Source organism: Symphalangus syndactylus, chromosome 18, assembly GCF_028878055.3.
Source record: "Symphalangus syndactylus isolate Jambi chromosome 18, NHGRI_mSymSyn1-v2.1_pri, whole genome shotgun sequence".
Lineage (NCBI taxonomy): Eukaryota > Metazoa > Chordata > Mammalia > Primates > Hylobatidae > Symphalangus > Symphalangus syndactylus.
In genome coordinates this window covers 104,854,345-104,868,235 of record NC_072440.2, presented here as the reverse complement: position 1 = coordinate 104,868,235, position 13,891 = coordinate 104,854,345, and positions in this window count along the sequence as shown.

Here is a 13,891-nt window from a genome sequence, read left to right as displayed (position 1 = left end):
TTGCTCCTCTTTATGCAGCCTCTACCAACACAGTGTGTGTGGAGCGGCCTGGTTAATTCTGGGTGACGGTGAAAGTCCAGACTCTTCACTAGGCTGGGATGAGTGTACTCTAGGGAGAGGGGAAGGATGTCTCATTGCTGGTGGGGGTGAGATTTCAGGTTCCTCAAGTGGTTCACATTTACCCCCAAATGTCTGTAGAATAGTGATCCCAAAAAGATTGTGTTCATTTTAGATAAAAATAAAATATTGATATGGGGGGTGAAAATTAAGTGTTTATTGTAAGAAAGCCAAGTGATTTATCAGAGTCTCACTATATACAGGACATTCTAAACATGGGTCATACAGAGTCTATTCCCCTAAATTTACTATCCATGGTCCATCCTAATCTGTGTCAAATATGGATTTCCTACTCTCCTCTACTCCTCCTCATTACTCACCCTGCACTCCAATCAAATCAGTGGTTTATGGATATCCACCCACATCTAACATGTGCCGTCTCTTTCCTGACACTGCTTTCCTCTGCCTAGAAAATGCTGTCATCTCCTCGACTACTTTTAACACACTACAAACCTTGTTTGAATACCCCTTCACTCAAAGGTCTTGCTCAACCACAGAAAGCTTTCACTCCTCCAAAATCTGAAGTCATTATTAGCATAGTCTAGCAAGTCCCATGATGTATTGCAGGTGTTTTTGTTTGTTTGTTTGTATGTGTCCTGGTACCCAGATTATCTTGTAAAACCTTTGAGGAAATGTTGGGAGAGTATGTTGCTCAGAAAAAGCTTCTTTAATTACTGTTCTTTTTTTTTTGCCATTTGAATGATGGTGAGGAATTCAAGAAAACCAAATTAAGAGGCGATGGACCAAAAAAAAAAAGAAAAGAAATGATCAGATAATTACTGAAAATTATTTCTAAAACTGTAGGCATTAGTGAAAGTAATGCAAAAAGAAAATTGTATAGGTACTTGGTAAACATAAAAATATCCCAAAGTTTATTTTTTATACAATTACAAAGAAGTATTCACTGTAAGACAGAGTTTTAGTTCACTTCATTATTTCTACTATTATTTACCAAACAGTAATGTCTGATCGAAATCTAATGAATCAAAATAAAGAAAATAATAATATTCTTTTATAATTATATTTTGATGTTAATTTATGTCTCATCACTTATAAAAATGATTTCTTGCACCTTGACATATTGAGTAGTTTTGGTGGAGTTTCTTGTTTTCCATTTGTTCATTCAATTATTCACTTACATTATGTGTGGAAATGTCCCACAAGAGCTGCATATTCTTAAAATTGTTCAGAAGGTATTTGAATTTGAAATGTAACTGAGGACCTCGGAGACAAAATGTATCATGTTGGCTTTACATTTTTTTTTTTTTTTTGAAATGGAGTCTTGCTCTGCCACCCAGGCTGGAGTGCAGTGGCGTGATCTCGGCTCACTGCAAGCTGTGCCTCCCGAGTTCACGCCATTCTCCTGCCTCAGCCTCCCGAGTAGCTGGGACTACAGGGACCCGCCACCACGCCCGGCTAATTTCTTTTTGTATTTTTAGTAGAGACGGGGTTTCATCTTGTTAGCCAGATGGTCTCAATCTCCTGACCTCGTGATCCGCCCACCTCGGCCACCCAAAGTGCTAGGATTACAGGCGTGAGCCACAGAGAAAGTCCACACTCTCATTAATGCCCTAGGCTTTTTCTAGCTTTGTGCTTTATTATCCTAAATATCTGGTTTTGCCTACCTGATTGCTTCTTGATCAGAAAAGCAATGCTCTGTCTCCAACCTCAGACCTCATTCCAGGAAGAAAGAATATAAAAGTTACCCAAAAAAGAGGTGGCCATCTTTTGCAGAAAAGCAAACTTTCCCAGAAATTCCCAGCTGACTGACATTTGCATCTCCTCGGCCATAACTGTGTGGCCCACGCTGTAAAGAAAGGGTGATAAATGCGGCCGGGCGCGGTGGCTCACGCTTGTAATCCCAGCACTTTGTGAGGCCGAGGCGGGCGGATCATGAGGTCAGGAGATCGAGACCACGGTGAAACCCCGTCTCTACTAAAAATACAAAAAAAAAAAAAAATTTAGCCGGGCGTGGTAGTGGGCGCCTGTAGTCCCAGCTACCAGAGAGGCTGGGGCAGGAGAATGGAGTGAACCCGGGAGGCGGAGCTTGCAGTGAGCCGAGATTGCGCCACTGCACTCCAGCCTGGGCGACAGAGCGATACTCCGTCTCAAAAAAAAAAAAAAAAAGAAAGGGTGATAAATGTTCTGCTTTTACTCTCCTATCCCAGCACATTGCCACCCTGAGGAACATCAGTGCTGAGTCTGTGAAGAACGGGTAGGGAATTAGTACTGTCTGCCACACTGGGTTAGAGCTCTCTTCCTATGAGCAGATAATTTACTTAGTCCTGAAAAATTTAAGTTCACAGTGCCCTGGAGCACAGGTAAAAATGCTTCAAGAGGAGGAGCCATCCTGAAACACCTTGAGACTCAGCTGAATAACCCCAGGGCCCATGAGGGCTCCTGTTCTGCATGCCTCCTTTTGACAGGGCCTTCGGTGCTTGTTGACATCCACTTGTTCTTGGTCATCATCCTGATGTCTGCATTGCCTTTTCATGTTAACCAACAGAATAAAAGTCATAATTTCCATCTGTTGTTTGTTGCCATATTTCAAAAAAATAGTATTTTTAATTTTTGTGTGTACACAGTAGGCATGTCTATTTTGGGGGTACACGGAATATTTTGATATAGGCATACAATGTGTGATAACCACATCAGCATAAATGGGGTATCCATCACCTCAAGCATTTTTCCTTTAGTTCAGGAACCTTCTCTTTTATGTCAGAAGTGGCTAATATCCTCATTATTGATATACTGTGTTCTTACTTATACATTATGAGTATAAAAGGACTGCCTTATAAGGAATTCCATTTTTTACCACCCATTCAACACTAAACAGTCCCCCTTCACTACCTACCATTACATGCAAACACATTTTCACTGTAGTGAATGCATTTTAAGATAACCACAGACGGGAGTGAGAAAGACAAAATCAGAAAATACAATCAACCTTTGCTCTGTTTGAACCATTTAAAGTTATGTGGTCGTAGTTGATAACTTATTTGCATTAAAAATGTATCCTTTTGTCAGCACTGTAGCTTTTGTTAATTTTTTTTTCTTAAGAAGAGAAAAAGTTTCTCAACTTAGTATAGCAAAACCCTTTTCTAAAGGGCCTATAAATAATTTTGAGTCCCTGGTGCTGCCTGGAAATGCAGCTCTTCTGAGCTGCAATGTCGGCTATTTCTCTGAAACTGGAGTAGTCATTCAAAAATAGTTTCACTCAATTTAACTGCCTATTGAACCCTGTAAATTACAGATATTAAGCCTTTGGTTTCACAACAAACTTAATGAACAGTTCTGACAATCTATAAGCAAGGCCACTGGAAATTCATGGGCCAGATGGAATCACAGATTACACCATTTTCCTACTGGCCTGCAATTTTCTGGCACCTGGATCTACATTCCAGGGATACATATTATGTCTGGTGCAATAGTCCCTGCCCCTAATAACTGAATTTGTGTTTTAGAAAGCTCAATCCTAGCAGAGAAAAGGCTTCAAAGTTTCAATCCTGATTCTTTGAAATATCAGAATGGAGCCCAACCTATTGATATTTAGAATGCAAGGTGCTATAAGGAGACCCTTTAAGAGGAAATTCATCTAGAACGGGGAGGGACAATGGGAACAGGCAGGGGAAGCAAGAGTAATGGAGTGAAGAAAGAAATCTGTAATATCAGGTGTGGGATAAGGAAGAAATTACATAAATTGGCAAAGGAAGAAAAGAAGACAGCTCGAAAGTCAGGACATTCCCCCGAGAATCTCTCAATTATTCGTGGGAAAATTAGCACTGGCGATGTATATTTTGCTATAAAGATTCCGCATATCTGCTCTAGAGTGATTTTAAGGGGAGTGAGCTTCATCACTGAGAGATTCCTTTTCACATCCTGAAAAATGGCCAAGTGTCAATGACATGATTGGGTGTGAGGGAATCAGACGGTGTGAATCAATTTCCTCATTCAGAACGTTCATAAACCGCAGCCCCTGTGCTTCAGCATGCTATAAATTTCCTGTTTTCAAAGAACATGTGTCACTCTTCCCCCCAGCTTTATATTTATCATGCTGTATTCTAACTGTTTATTTATTTACCAATTTGTTTTTCTCAGAGTAGGTAATGTGGTCATTGAGGAAGAGATTCATCTTATTTACCTCCATGCCTCTTGTGTCCATAGGAGGCCTGAAAAATAGTCAAATTTTGGCTGACAAGATGCATGTTCCAATTTCCTGAGGCAAATTCAATGATTTAAATGTGGATTTGTATTTGAAGCGGAGAAGGGCATCCTAGGGAGAAGCCAAAACCTGACTTGAAACATTCAAACATATGAAAGGTGAAGAATAACGCCTGCATAGTCAGCAGCACTGAGCACTCTTCTTGAGGAACTCTGTGGATGTGATTTAATCTCGATGCTTCTCACTTGACCCACTGTGGATATCAAGAGAGGCGGTTTCTCTGGCAGAAAGCAGGGACTCTGTCTCCTGGGTGCCCATGGGATAGAATGCCTTTGGTGGAAAGCAGAGGACATTTCAATGGCGTTATACCTTCCACACAGAACTTGTTATTAAAAAAAAAAAAGAAAACTATAGAATGGTATGATATCACGGGCTGAAAGGTCCCGGAGAATTGGCAGTACAACTTATTTTACAGTTGTGGAGGTGAAGCCCATCTGAGGGAAGGAAGTCACCTGCAGGAGGTGGCTGGGTCACTGCATGATTACTTTTATGCTGTGCAACGTAGGGTCCCTGTTCCCCCTGGAATACCAAAAATTGATGAATGCCTTATGAGGACATTTTTCATATTTTAAAAAACATCTGGGCAGGTGTAGTGGCTCACGCCTGTAATCCCAGCACTTTGGGAAGCTAAGGCGGGTGGATCATGAGGTCAAGAGTTGGAGACCAGCCTGGCCAACATGGTGAAACCCCGTCTCTACTACAAATACAAAAAAATTAGCCAGGCGTGGTGGCGTGCACCTGTAGCCTCAGCTACTTGGGAAGCTGAGGCAGAAGAATTGCCTGAACCCAGGAGGTGGAGGTTGCAGTGAGCCAAGATCACACCACTGCACTCCAGCCTGGGCCACAGAGTGAGAGTCCATCTTAAAAATAAATAAATAAAATAAAATAAAATAAAATAAAAACTAATGAAAATCAGATTTTTGTTATCCACTGAGTTGCCAAAATCGTAAAAATTAAGTTGTTTTACGGGTGAGGAGGAGATAACATTTCTTTACTTTTGGCTGAAATGATGGTGACAGTTTAGTCAAATTTGTTATTTGTTGATAGATTGCTAGGAAGACGTGCCAATAACACCCAAACTATGACAAATGCTGTGCATTGTTTAGTAACCATACTTTGTTTTGGTTTTTAGGTGATATTTAAAATATCGTCGAAGTGCCTGAAAAAGTGTTTTTAGTGGGGGGAGACAGAGAGCTATATCTGAGAGAGGATGCTCACCAAATATTCCATCTTCTTCCCCGACACATCCTGAGCTGCTGAATGTTAGGCAGGGCCAAGTCACTATAGCTTTCCTATAAAACGTGAGCAAAACTAATGTGAATCATTTCTGGTCTGAGGTGGTAGAAAACTCTTATGCAATTTGCTCACTTTTCTCTACTACAAGGACAAATGCATTTACCAGACAGAGGGGGCTTGTCTTCATCTCCCTCAGCACCCCCGCCAACCCTTTTAGCACAAAGAGCATGAGGAAGAAATAAACTCATCTGCTACTTATTACAGAAAAATGAGGTCATTTGTTACTTCCGCATACACTAAATTAGCCTGACTAGGTCAAGATCTAACATTTCTCTGATACCTACTTACCCTGTCAGGTGCTTTTGAATCACAATTTCGCTTAATTCTTACAAAAGTCTATGATGGAGCTGAGATCTCTACTATATAGATTGTACAGCTGGGGGAAGAGCTGAGACTCAGTGAGCCTCTATCCATTTCTAAGGCCCCACATTTAATAACTAGCTGCACAATTGGACTGGAATCCAATCCTTCTTGGTCCCACTGCCCATGCACTCCCCGCTGTACCATGTCGCCAGATGAACAGTTAAAATCTTATGATAGTAGCAGAGTCCTCCTGAGTTCAAATCCACCTGCTCCATGATTGTTCACACTCTGAACCAACTATATCTTTTGGTTAATGCAGGTTCCAAAGGAATCCACTATGGTCATTACAACCACTGCCATCACAGTACATGCAATATTATTTTTATTTCCTAAAAATAACAAATGGCCGGGTGCAGTGGCTCACTCCTGTAATCCCAGCACTTTGGGAGGCTGAGGCGGGCAGATCACAAGGTCAGGAGATCGAGACCATCCTGGTTAACACAGTGAAACCCCATCTCTACTAAAAATACAAAAAATTAGCCGGGCATGGTGGCAGGCGCCTGTAGTCCCAGCTACTTGGGAGGCTGAGGCAGGAGAATGTCATGAACCCGGGAGGCGGAGCTTGCAGTGAGTCCAGATCGCGCCACCCAGTCTGGGTGACAGAGCGAGACTCTGTCTCAAAAGAAACAAACAAACAAACAAAAACAAACAAACAAAAAGCAAATAGCAGATCTACTTTCTTAACCAACCTAAATTGTGTATCAAATATAGAAATCACAGTGCTAACTCTTACAAAGGAATTCTAAAGTTGTTTATTATGGCATCTCCAATGACATCCATCACATCAGGTGCAAAGAGTCAGATTTACATACGTCTCACTGATTATCTAAAGGAATTTTTCTCCCCCTCCTCCATCTCCTGCTCAGTTGTGTATCTATTTCCTTTCCTTCAAGTAGGTCATGTATTGCCAGAAAGGTTAAATGTAAAAGTCAGCACTATCTGGCAGACACACATGTGGAGATGAAGATGTTCTATGCTGCTCTCAGACTGATTAAATAAAGGATGCCGAGGGAGTAGAATGAGGCTGGATGCACACTTTACTAAATGAAAGTAATGCATTAGAATGCAGCTTTAGGGTCTCATTTAAAAATGTAATTCAGGCACCAGCAGAAGCCTTTAAAATATCGGCAGATGTCTTTATGCCACATTTCATGTAGAGGACAAAGTGGATTAAAAGACAAATGCAATCCGCAGAATGGTTCAGCTTCCCTTATAGTCCCTAGTGCTTTAATTTCTTTTACATGTATTTTACTTAAAGAGAATTTTTACACCTATTTTTTCATATGCTTTTGCAAAATTACTCAAAATCTACCTGAGATCGTTTCAAACTATTAATTTCTGTATACATTTTTCATTTGCACTTCCCTTCATCCAGCATGTATTTGGAACTCACTATTTGCAGACTGAAAAATGAAGACTGTTACCTTCAGGGGGGAAAAAATGGAAATATCTCAAGGAGGCTGATTGGAACTGACTTTCCTTTTTGACTATCACAGGCTTTGTCAAGGGGGTTACCCCGGTGGATCGTTTCTCATATAAACACTTGCATTTTCCTTTTCACGTTATGAAGAGGTGATGAAGGACAAAAGAGCTATTGTTCTCTCACTTCTACTTTAATTTCCCCCAGTGGTGTTTTATCAGGTTCTGCATTTTGGAATCTGTTTTCCCTTTTCCTGATCCTCCTATTTTTTTGAGTCAGTAATGAGGAGTTCAAATGCCAAGCAAAGTGCTGATGCAAGCATTGTGCTATCTGTTTGGAGATGAACTTGGAAGATTGATCAATTAGGGAGGCTTTTGCGATACTCAAGTGGGGAAGTAGTTTCGAAAGATACCTATTTTGTAAGACTGAGATAAAAGAATTGCCAGCCTCTTTACCGTAGAGTGTGATTCCAGCTGACCGAAGTGAAAAAGTCAGAAATGAGAATGCTGCTGACCTGAGAATTTAGGGGAATCACAACACCCCTTGGACCCATTACTTTTGACTCAGGATGAGATTTTCTTTTTGAGAGGTTTACAGCTGGGGGCATCTTAAGGGATTTTGCCCCTAGACAAATCCAACTGGGCATGGCGTTCATTAGAAATCTAAAACTGCTATTCACATATTTAGGAGCCAGATAAAGCTAAAAATTCATTTTGTAAATGTATTTCCTCTAAAGCTCTAGTGTCTTATGTATAAGAAATATCCTTAAAAGTGAATCAGCAAAGCTTCAAGAAAACCACTGAATCTAATTCTTAACAAAATTTTGGTTCTATATAGAAAAAGTATTTTTTAAATGGTGCGTTATTTAATTTAAAAGATACAAATAAGTTAAAAATTAGAGCCAGCCTCACCATACAACTAGCTGTAAACTTAGGGTGATCTGAAATATCGTCAGCCCTGTATTGTTTTCATTTTGAAGAGCCTCAGAAAAGAAAAGTGCTAGGACCACTGGAAGCCACGAAAGTAGAATCATACATCGTATCTCCTGGTCTCCAGATTCCTTCCCTCTACGATGTTCAGACTTCATTATTGCTTGAGTTTTGTTTTTGTTTTTAATACAATCCAGATATTCCTTGAAGTTTACTTTGGTCACAATAAGAGTGGTTGTTTGCTCCTTTTGAGCACATTTGGATCTCACGCCCTTGATTTAGAGGTTATCTATACAAGTTTTAACACACATAAAATTTACACTTCGTTAAAGCAGAAAACATTTATTTATTTTGTATAGATTTTGCCATCTGCAGGGGAGCATGTAATAAATATTTGATGTTCCTCATATGGGCACATAAGAAATGCTTTGAAGATAAATTGGACTTGCCTTCTGAGATTTATTTAAAAATATATATCTGAGAATAAAGCTACTATGGAAGTGAGCAGACTTTTAATATTTCTTCTGGAAGCCTTAATTTGGAGACCACAACTTTTCATAAAGTTCTTGAATTTTTAGTGATCAATGCTTCTACTCTGACTTTTGTGACATGTTAAGTCAGGCAATAAAGCAATCTGTGTCTCATATACAGTTTCTTATTAATTTTTATGTAAATTAGGGACCTACTACTTTGTTTATTGGCTCCTACTGCAAGAAAGAGAGAATATGCCTTTTTAAAAAAGATAAATTTCAATAGATCCGTCTGTCAAAGATGCAAAATAAATCTTCGTTTTCAAACTTCTGCTGCTGAGAGGGAGAAAATACCTCTTTTTTTAAAATGTGTTTTCATATTTGCATGGGAAAAACGAAACTTCAAGAATTAATGCAAGAAAAACAAGTATATAAAATGTGAAAAACAGAGACCTTTCGGTGGAACATGTTTGGGGTGGCGTTATGCACAGGACGGAGCAGGGGTCTGCTTGTAGAAGCCCTAAGCAAGCCTGACATTAATGAGCCACAGGATGTCAGAATAAGAGGAGAAGGGTGAATTCATTCTTACAGATAGGTTAGAAGCCAAAAAAAAATTTGTAAGTTGTGGAGACTTTCCAATGTTTCAGGACCCCCAAAATTTCTTTTACTTCTGTTTTCTTTTACTCTTCTACATTAAAGTTGAAAATAGACAAAACAACTGTTATGGGTTGAATTGCATCCCCTCCAAATGCATAAGCTGAAGTCCTAAGCCTCATAGCCTCCGACTGTAACCAGAACAGGATCATTGTAGATGTAATTAGTTAAGATGAGGTCATACTGGAGTAGGGTGGGCCCCTAGTCCAATATAATCGGTGTCCTTAGGAAAAAAGAAAAGAAAAGCTCTGCACAAGACACGCACACGTGCACGTGCACGCACGTGTGAGTGCACACACACACACACACAGAGGGAGGATGGCATGTGAAAATGAAGGCTGAGATCAGGTTGAGGCTTCTACAAGCCAAGGAACACAAAGGATTGCCAGAAAACCACCAGGAGCTCAGAAGAGGCTTGGGACGGATTCTTCCTCACTGCCTTCAGAAGGAACCAACCCTGCCAACCCCTTGATTTCGGACTTCCGGTCTGCAGAACTGTGAGACAATAAATATGTGTTGTTTCTAAGCCACCTGTTGGAGGTACTTTTTTACAGCAGTCTTGAAAACTAATACTACTCCTAAAAATTTTCATCTTTTTGAATTTTTACTCTATGGCATAGTTTTTTTAAAAAACTAACAAAAACAGGACTGGAAGAAGTCATGGGAAGGTTGAGGTGTCTTGCTTAGCTGCATCTCACAGGACAAGGGAAAACAGAATAACAGATGCTGGATGGTGTGTAGGGCTTTTCAGCATTTCAAAGCATTGCACAAATGATAACTACCACACAGCTTCAACAGGGCTGCCTTTCTCCAGCTTCAGGGCCAGACAGATGAAGAACGGGAAGCAAAATGTCTCCAAACCACAGAAAGAGAAGTATGGATTAAAGTAGGCTACAGTTTCTTTGTAATGTTTCTACTTTTACTTCTTTCATTTGTGCCTGGAGGATGCAGGCCTCCTTCACTCAGAAGGTGAGGTTGCTTCTAGTGTTCTATGTGTTTCATCTGCACAGCAAACACAATGTTGAATCACAACCCTTCTTGCTTCGGTTGGGGAATATTCTCCATTCTTATGGAGTCCTGCCTATTCTACATCTAAGAATTCTCACCTATTGCACACACTTTTAATCTCTTTCTCTTTTTATGGGAAAGCTTTTCTTAACTTGCATTTCATAGCATTGTCCTTGACATGTGAAGAAAAATTTTTGGAGTTTAGAACCACTCTTTTACCCGGTTTTTTGGAACAAAGCCTACCTTTCAATAAATTCTTTTGTATTAGGTTATCTCTGCTCGTCTCCTAAATTAGTGAATGCCATTTATTCCATGAGTGGTGAAACTCAGGGCTAGAAATATCTATATGAATTAAAAAATGCACCAGAAAAGAGTTAAACAACATTATCCCCATTACATCGTGTTTTCTTTTGCAGAGGAAAGTGAAAGGAGTGGACACAGTATCGCCCTGGGAACCCTAAGCCTGGAAACACTGCAAAGCTCAGGACAATTATAAACATGTGTGATCATTCTTGGGGATTATTTGTTTGAATTAGGTATTCTCTTATCAAACTGATGAGCCCAATGTGTGTATAATCTCCCCACAGAGACTGGGTCTCCCTGGAGGAAGGCACAGAGTTGCACAACCCATGAAGGGACCCTTAAAGCAATCGGGAGCTCCACCTGAGCCCAGCTATGGTGGGCTGACCTGCGACCTACCTCAGAGCCCAGAATGAAGGAGCCAAAAGCTGGCCGGCATTGAAACAGACACTGTGCCCTGCCTCTGGAGTCACGCGGGACCGCTTCCCTCATCCCTCCTTCCTGAGGGAACCACGATAGAAGAAAGCCCAGATGAGGAAACTCCCAGGACTGAATTTGCATTTTAGACTGGACCTCTGGGCAAAAGGACTCATGGGTTTTGAGAAAGTGTAAGAGATGATCATATAGGTTCTCCGTGCCTGGCACCTGTGTCTAGGAGTATTTGAAAGAAATGTTTAAAGGCCACTGGTTACTGCTTAGTTTTTGTTAGAGCAAGCTTTGAAAGCCATGTGTTGAAGCCTGGAATCTCATTAAAAATACGTTACAATAAAATACAATTCTACTTGTTTCTGGGTCTTGAACTTTCCACATTCAGTATGGAAATAGACATATAGAAAGCCCTTCTACTATTATTTCTGGCATATAATTCCAGCATAAAAGAGTTAATATCAACTTGTTACCCTCTCACAAATAAACAGAGAGATTGAGTGCCGTTCCTGGAAATGATTCTTCTATAGAATGGCCTTGGTTTGTTGTTGTTGTTGTTTTGTTTTGTTTTATTTTTCAGATTGATTCCAAGTGTTGGAAGCCCAAAAAATTACTATAGGTAGGTAAGAAAAAGAAAACACACCCGTTCTTTTTCCTTTGGCTTATAAATATTGAAGATGTTTTTCTTTATTTTTATTCCATATTTATACATGTTCTGACTTGATTATATCTGCCTTATTTTCACAAAAGCAGCTTACAATTAAAGAACAAGTAGGATTAAAATCCATAGAGGCTGAGAAAGAGAAAGAGAAAGCAAAAGAAGGAAAGAGCAAGGAGAGAAAAAGATGATACAGAAATAAAGTACTGAACTTCCTACCAACCATGACACATGCTATGTCATTCTATGAATGCTGTGAATGACACAGCATAAATGACACAGCATTCACTATTTAATAGTAGAATTCATTCAATTTCATAGGAGCGCAAAATCATTTCCAGCCTCAAACTTCTGAGAAAAATACATCATGTAAAACCTTTATGTATGTGACATTTGGAATATGATAGAACAAGTCTTCACTAATCATTCTTTACAAATGCAGAGAAATTTTGCGGACTTGTTTTTTATTACACTGGCTTCCAGGGTAAGCCAGCAGACAGTTTCAGTTCATAGTAATTCTTTAAGAAAGTCCTGGTGCTGGGGCTGATGGCTGTAGAGACAGCAAAAGATAGTGGTCCCAGGTATGTAGCTTTTTAAAAATTCGACTTAATTTATGGGAAGAACAAAACAAAACAAAAACAACAACAACAACAAAAGCCTCTAAGGCCGGGTGCAGTGGCTCACGCCTGTAATCCCAACATTTTGGGAGGCTGAGGGGGGCGATCACTTGAGGTCAGGAGTTCAAGACCAGCCTGGCCAACATGGTGAAACCCTGTCTCCACTAAAAGTACAAAAATTAGCCAGGTGTAGTGGCGTGCACCTGTAATCCCAACTACTCAGGAGGCTGAGGCGGGAGAGTCACTTGAACCCAGGAGGCAGAGGTTGCAGTGAGCTGAGTTTGTGTAACTGCACTCCAGCCTGGGTGACAGAGCTAGATTCCATCTCAAAAAATAAAAAAATAAAAAATAATAAGAAAAATTAAAAAAAAACATAGAAAATACAGTAAATAGTTAACAGAATTCTTAGCTCATTTCTTTCAGATCCCAATTGTCTCAGATGGCTTTGTGGTAAGACATCCCAGCAGGCCACTCAAATGACTGTCCTCTGTGAGGACCAGAAGGGCAGACATTTTGTGTTACTGACTGAAGAAAGATCAATACGCTCTACCAAGGTCAGAGAAAAGCATTCCTTCCTTTTGTGAAATATGAAAGATTCTGACAGGAAGTCTTCCTTGATGAAAGATTTCCTCAGATTTGTGGTGAGAAGGAGGAGGGGCATCTACAGACTGGGGCGGCATCTCCCGCCCCACATTAGAGCATCTGAATTAAAGGAGAGTGTGAAAATGAGCACATGCCAACCCCAGAAGTAAAAGAAGTAGAGAAAAATACACCAAAAGAAAGTACGTAAGAATTAATAAAGACTGAAACTGAGATTATTCCACTAGAAAACATAGCAAACCGAAAAGCCAATGCAACAATGAGTAAACGTAGACATTATTTTTTAATGAAAAGTCGAATAAAAACAAAGAAAATATAAGCACTGGGTAAAATTATTTATCAAAAACCAGGAGCAAATATTATATTAAAAGAATAATTACTTAAAAAATGCTTTACTAAAATCAAGAGAAAAATACAAAGATATCAATTATTTAAAATGGTTTTATAGGGAATATGTGATATAATTAAAAAAATAAAATTAGTGGTATATCTAAAATAAAGATATTATCCTTAATTGCAAATATTGCTATATATTTAGAAAATAAAAGAGCTTCAATTAAAATAGTTAGAACTGATAGATAATTTTCATATGTAGCAAGATATAGGAGATTTGTAGTAACATCTATCAATTGTCAGAGAATGAAATGAAACAATAACTAATGGAATTCATCCATTTAGTGACATAAATACAAAGTCCATAATATTAAATGCAAAAATAAATATGTAAGTCTCATGTGCAATAAACCATATTTTATGGAAAAATATTAAGAATACAATTAAGAATCACAAGCCCTGTTCCGAGTTAAAATGT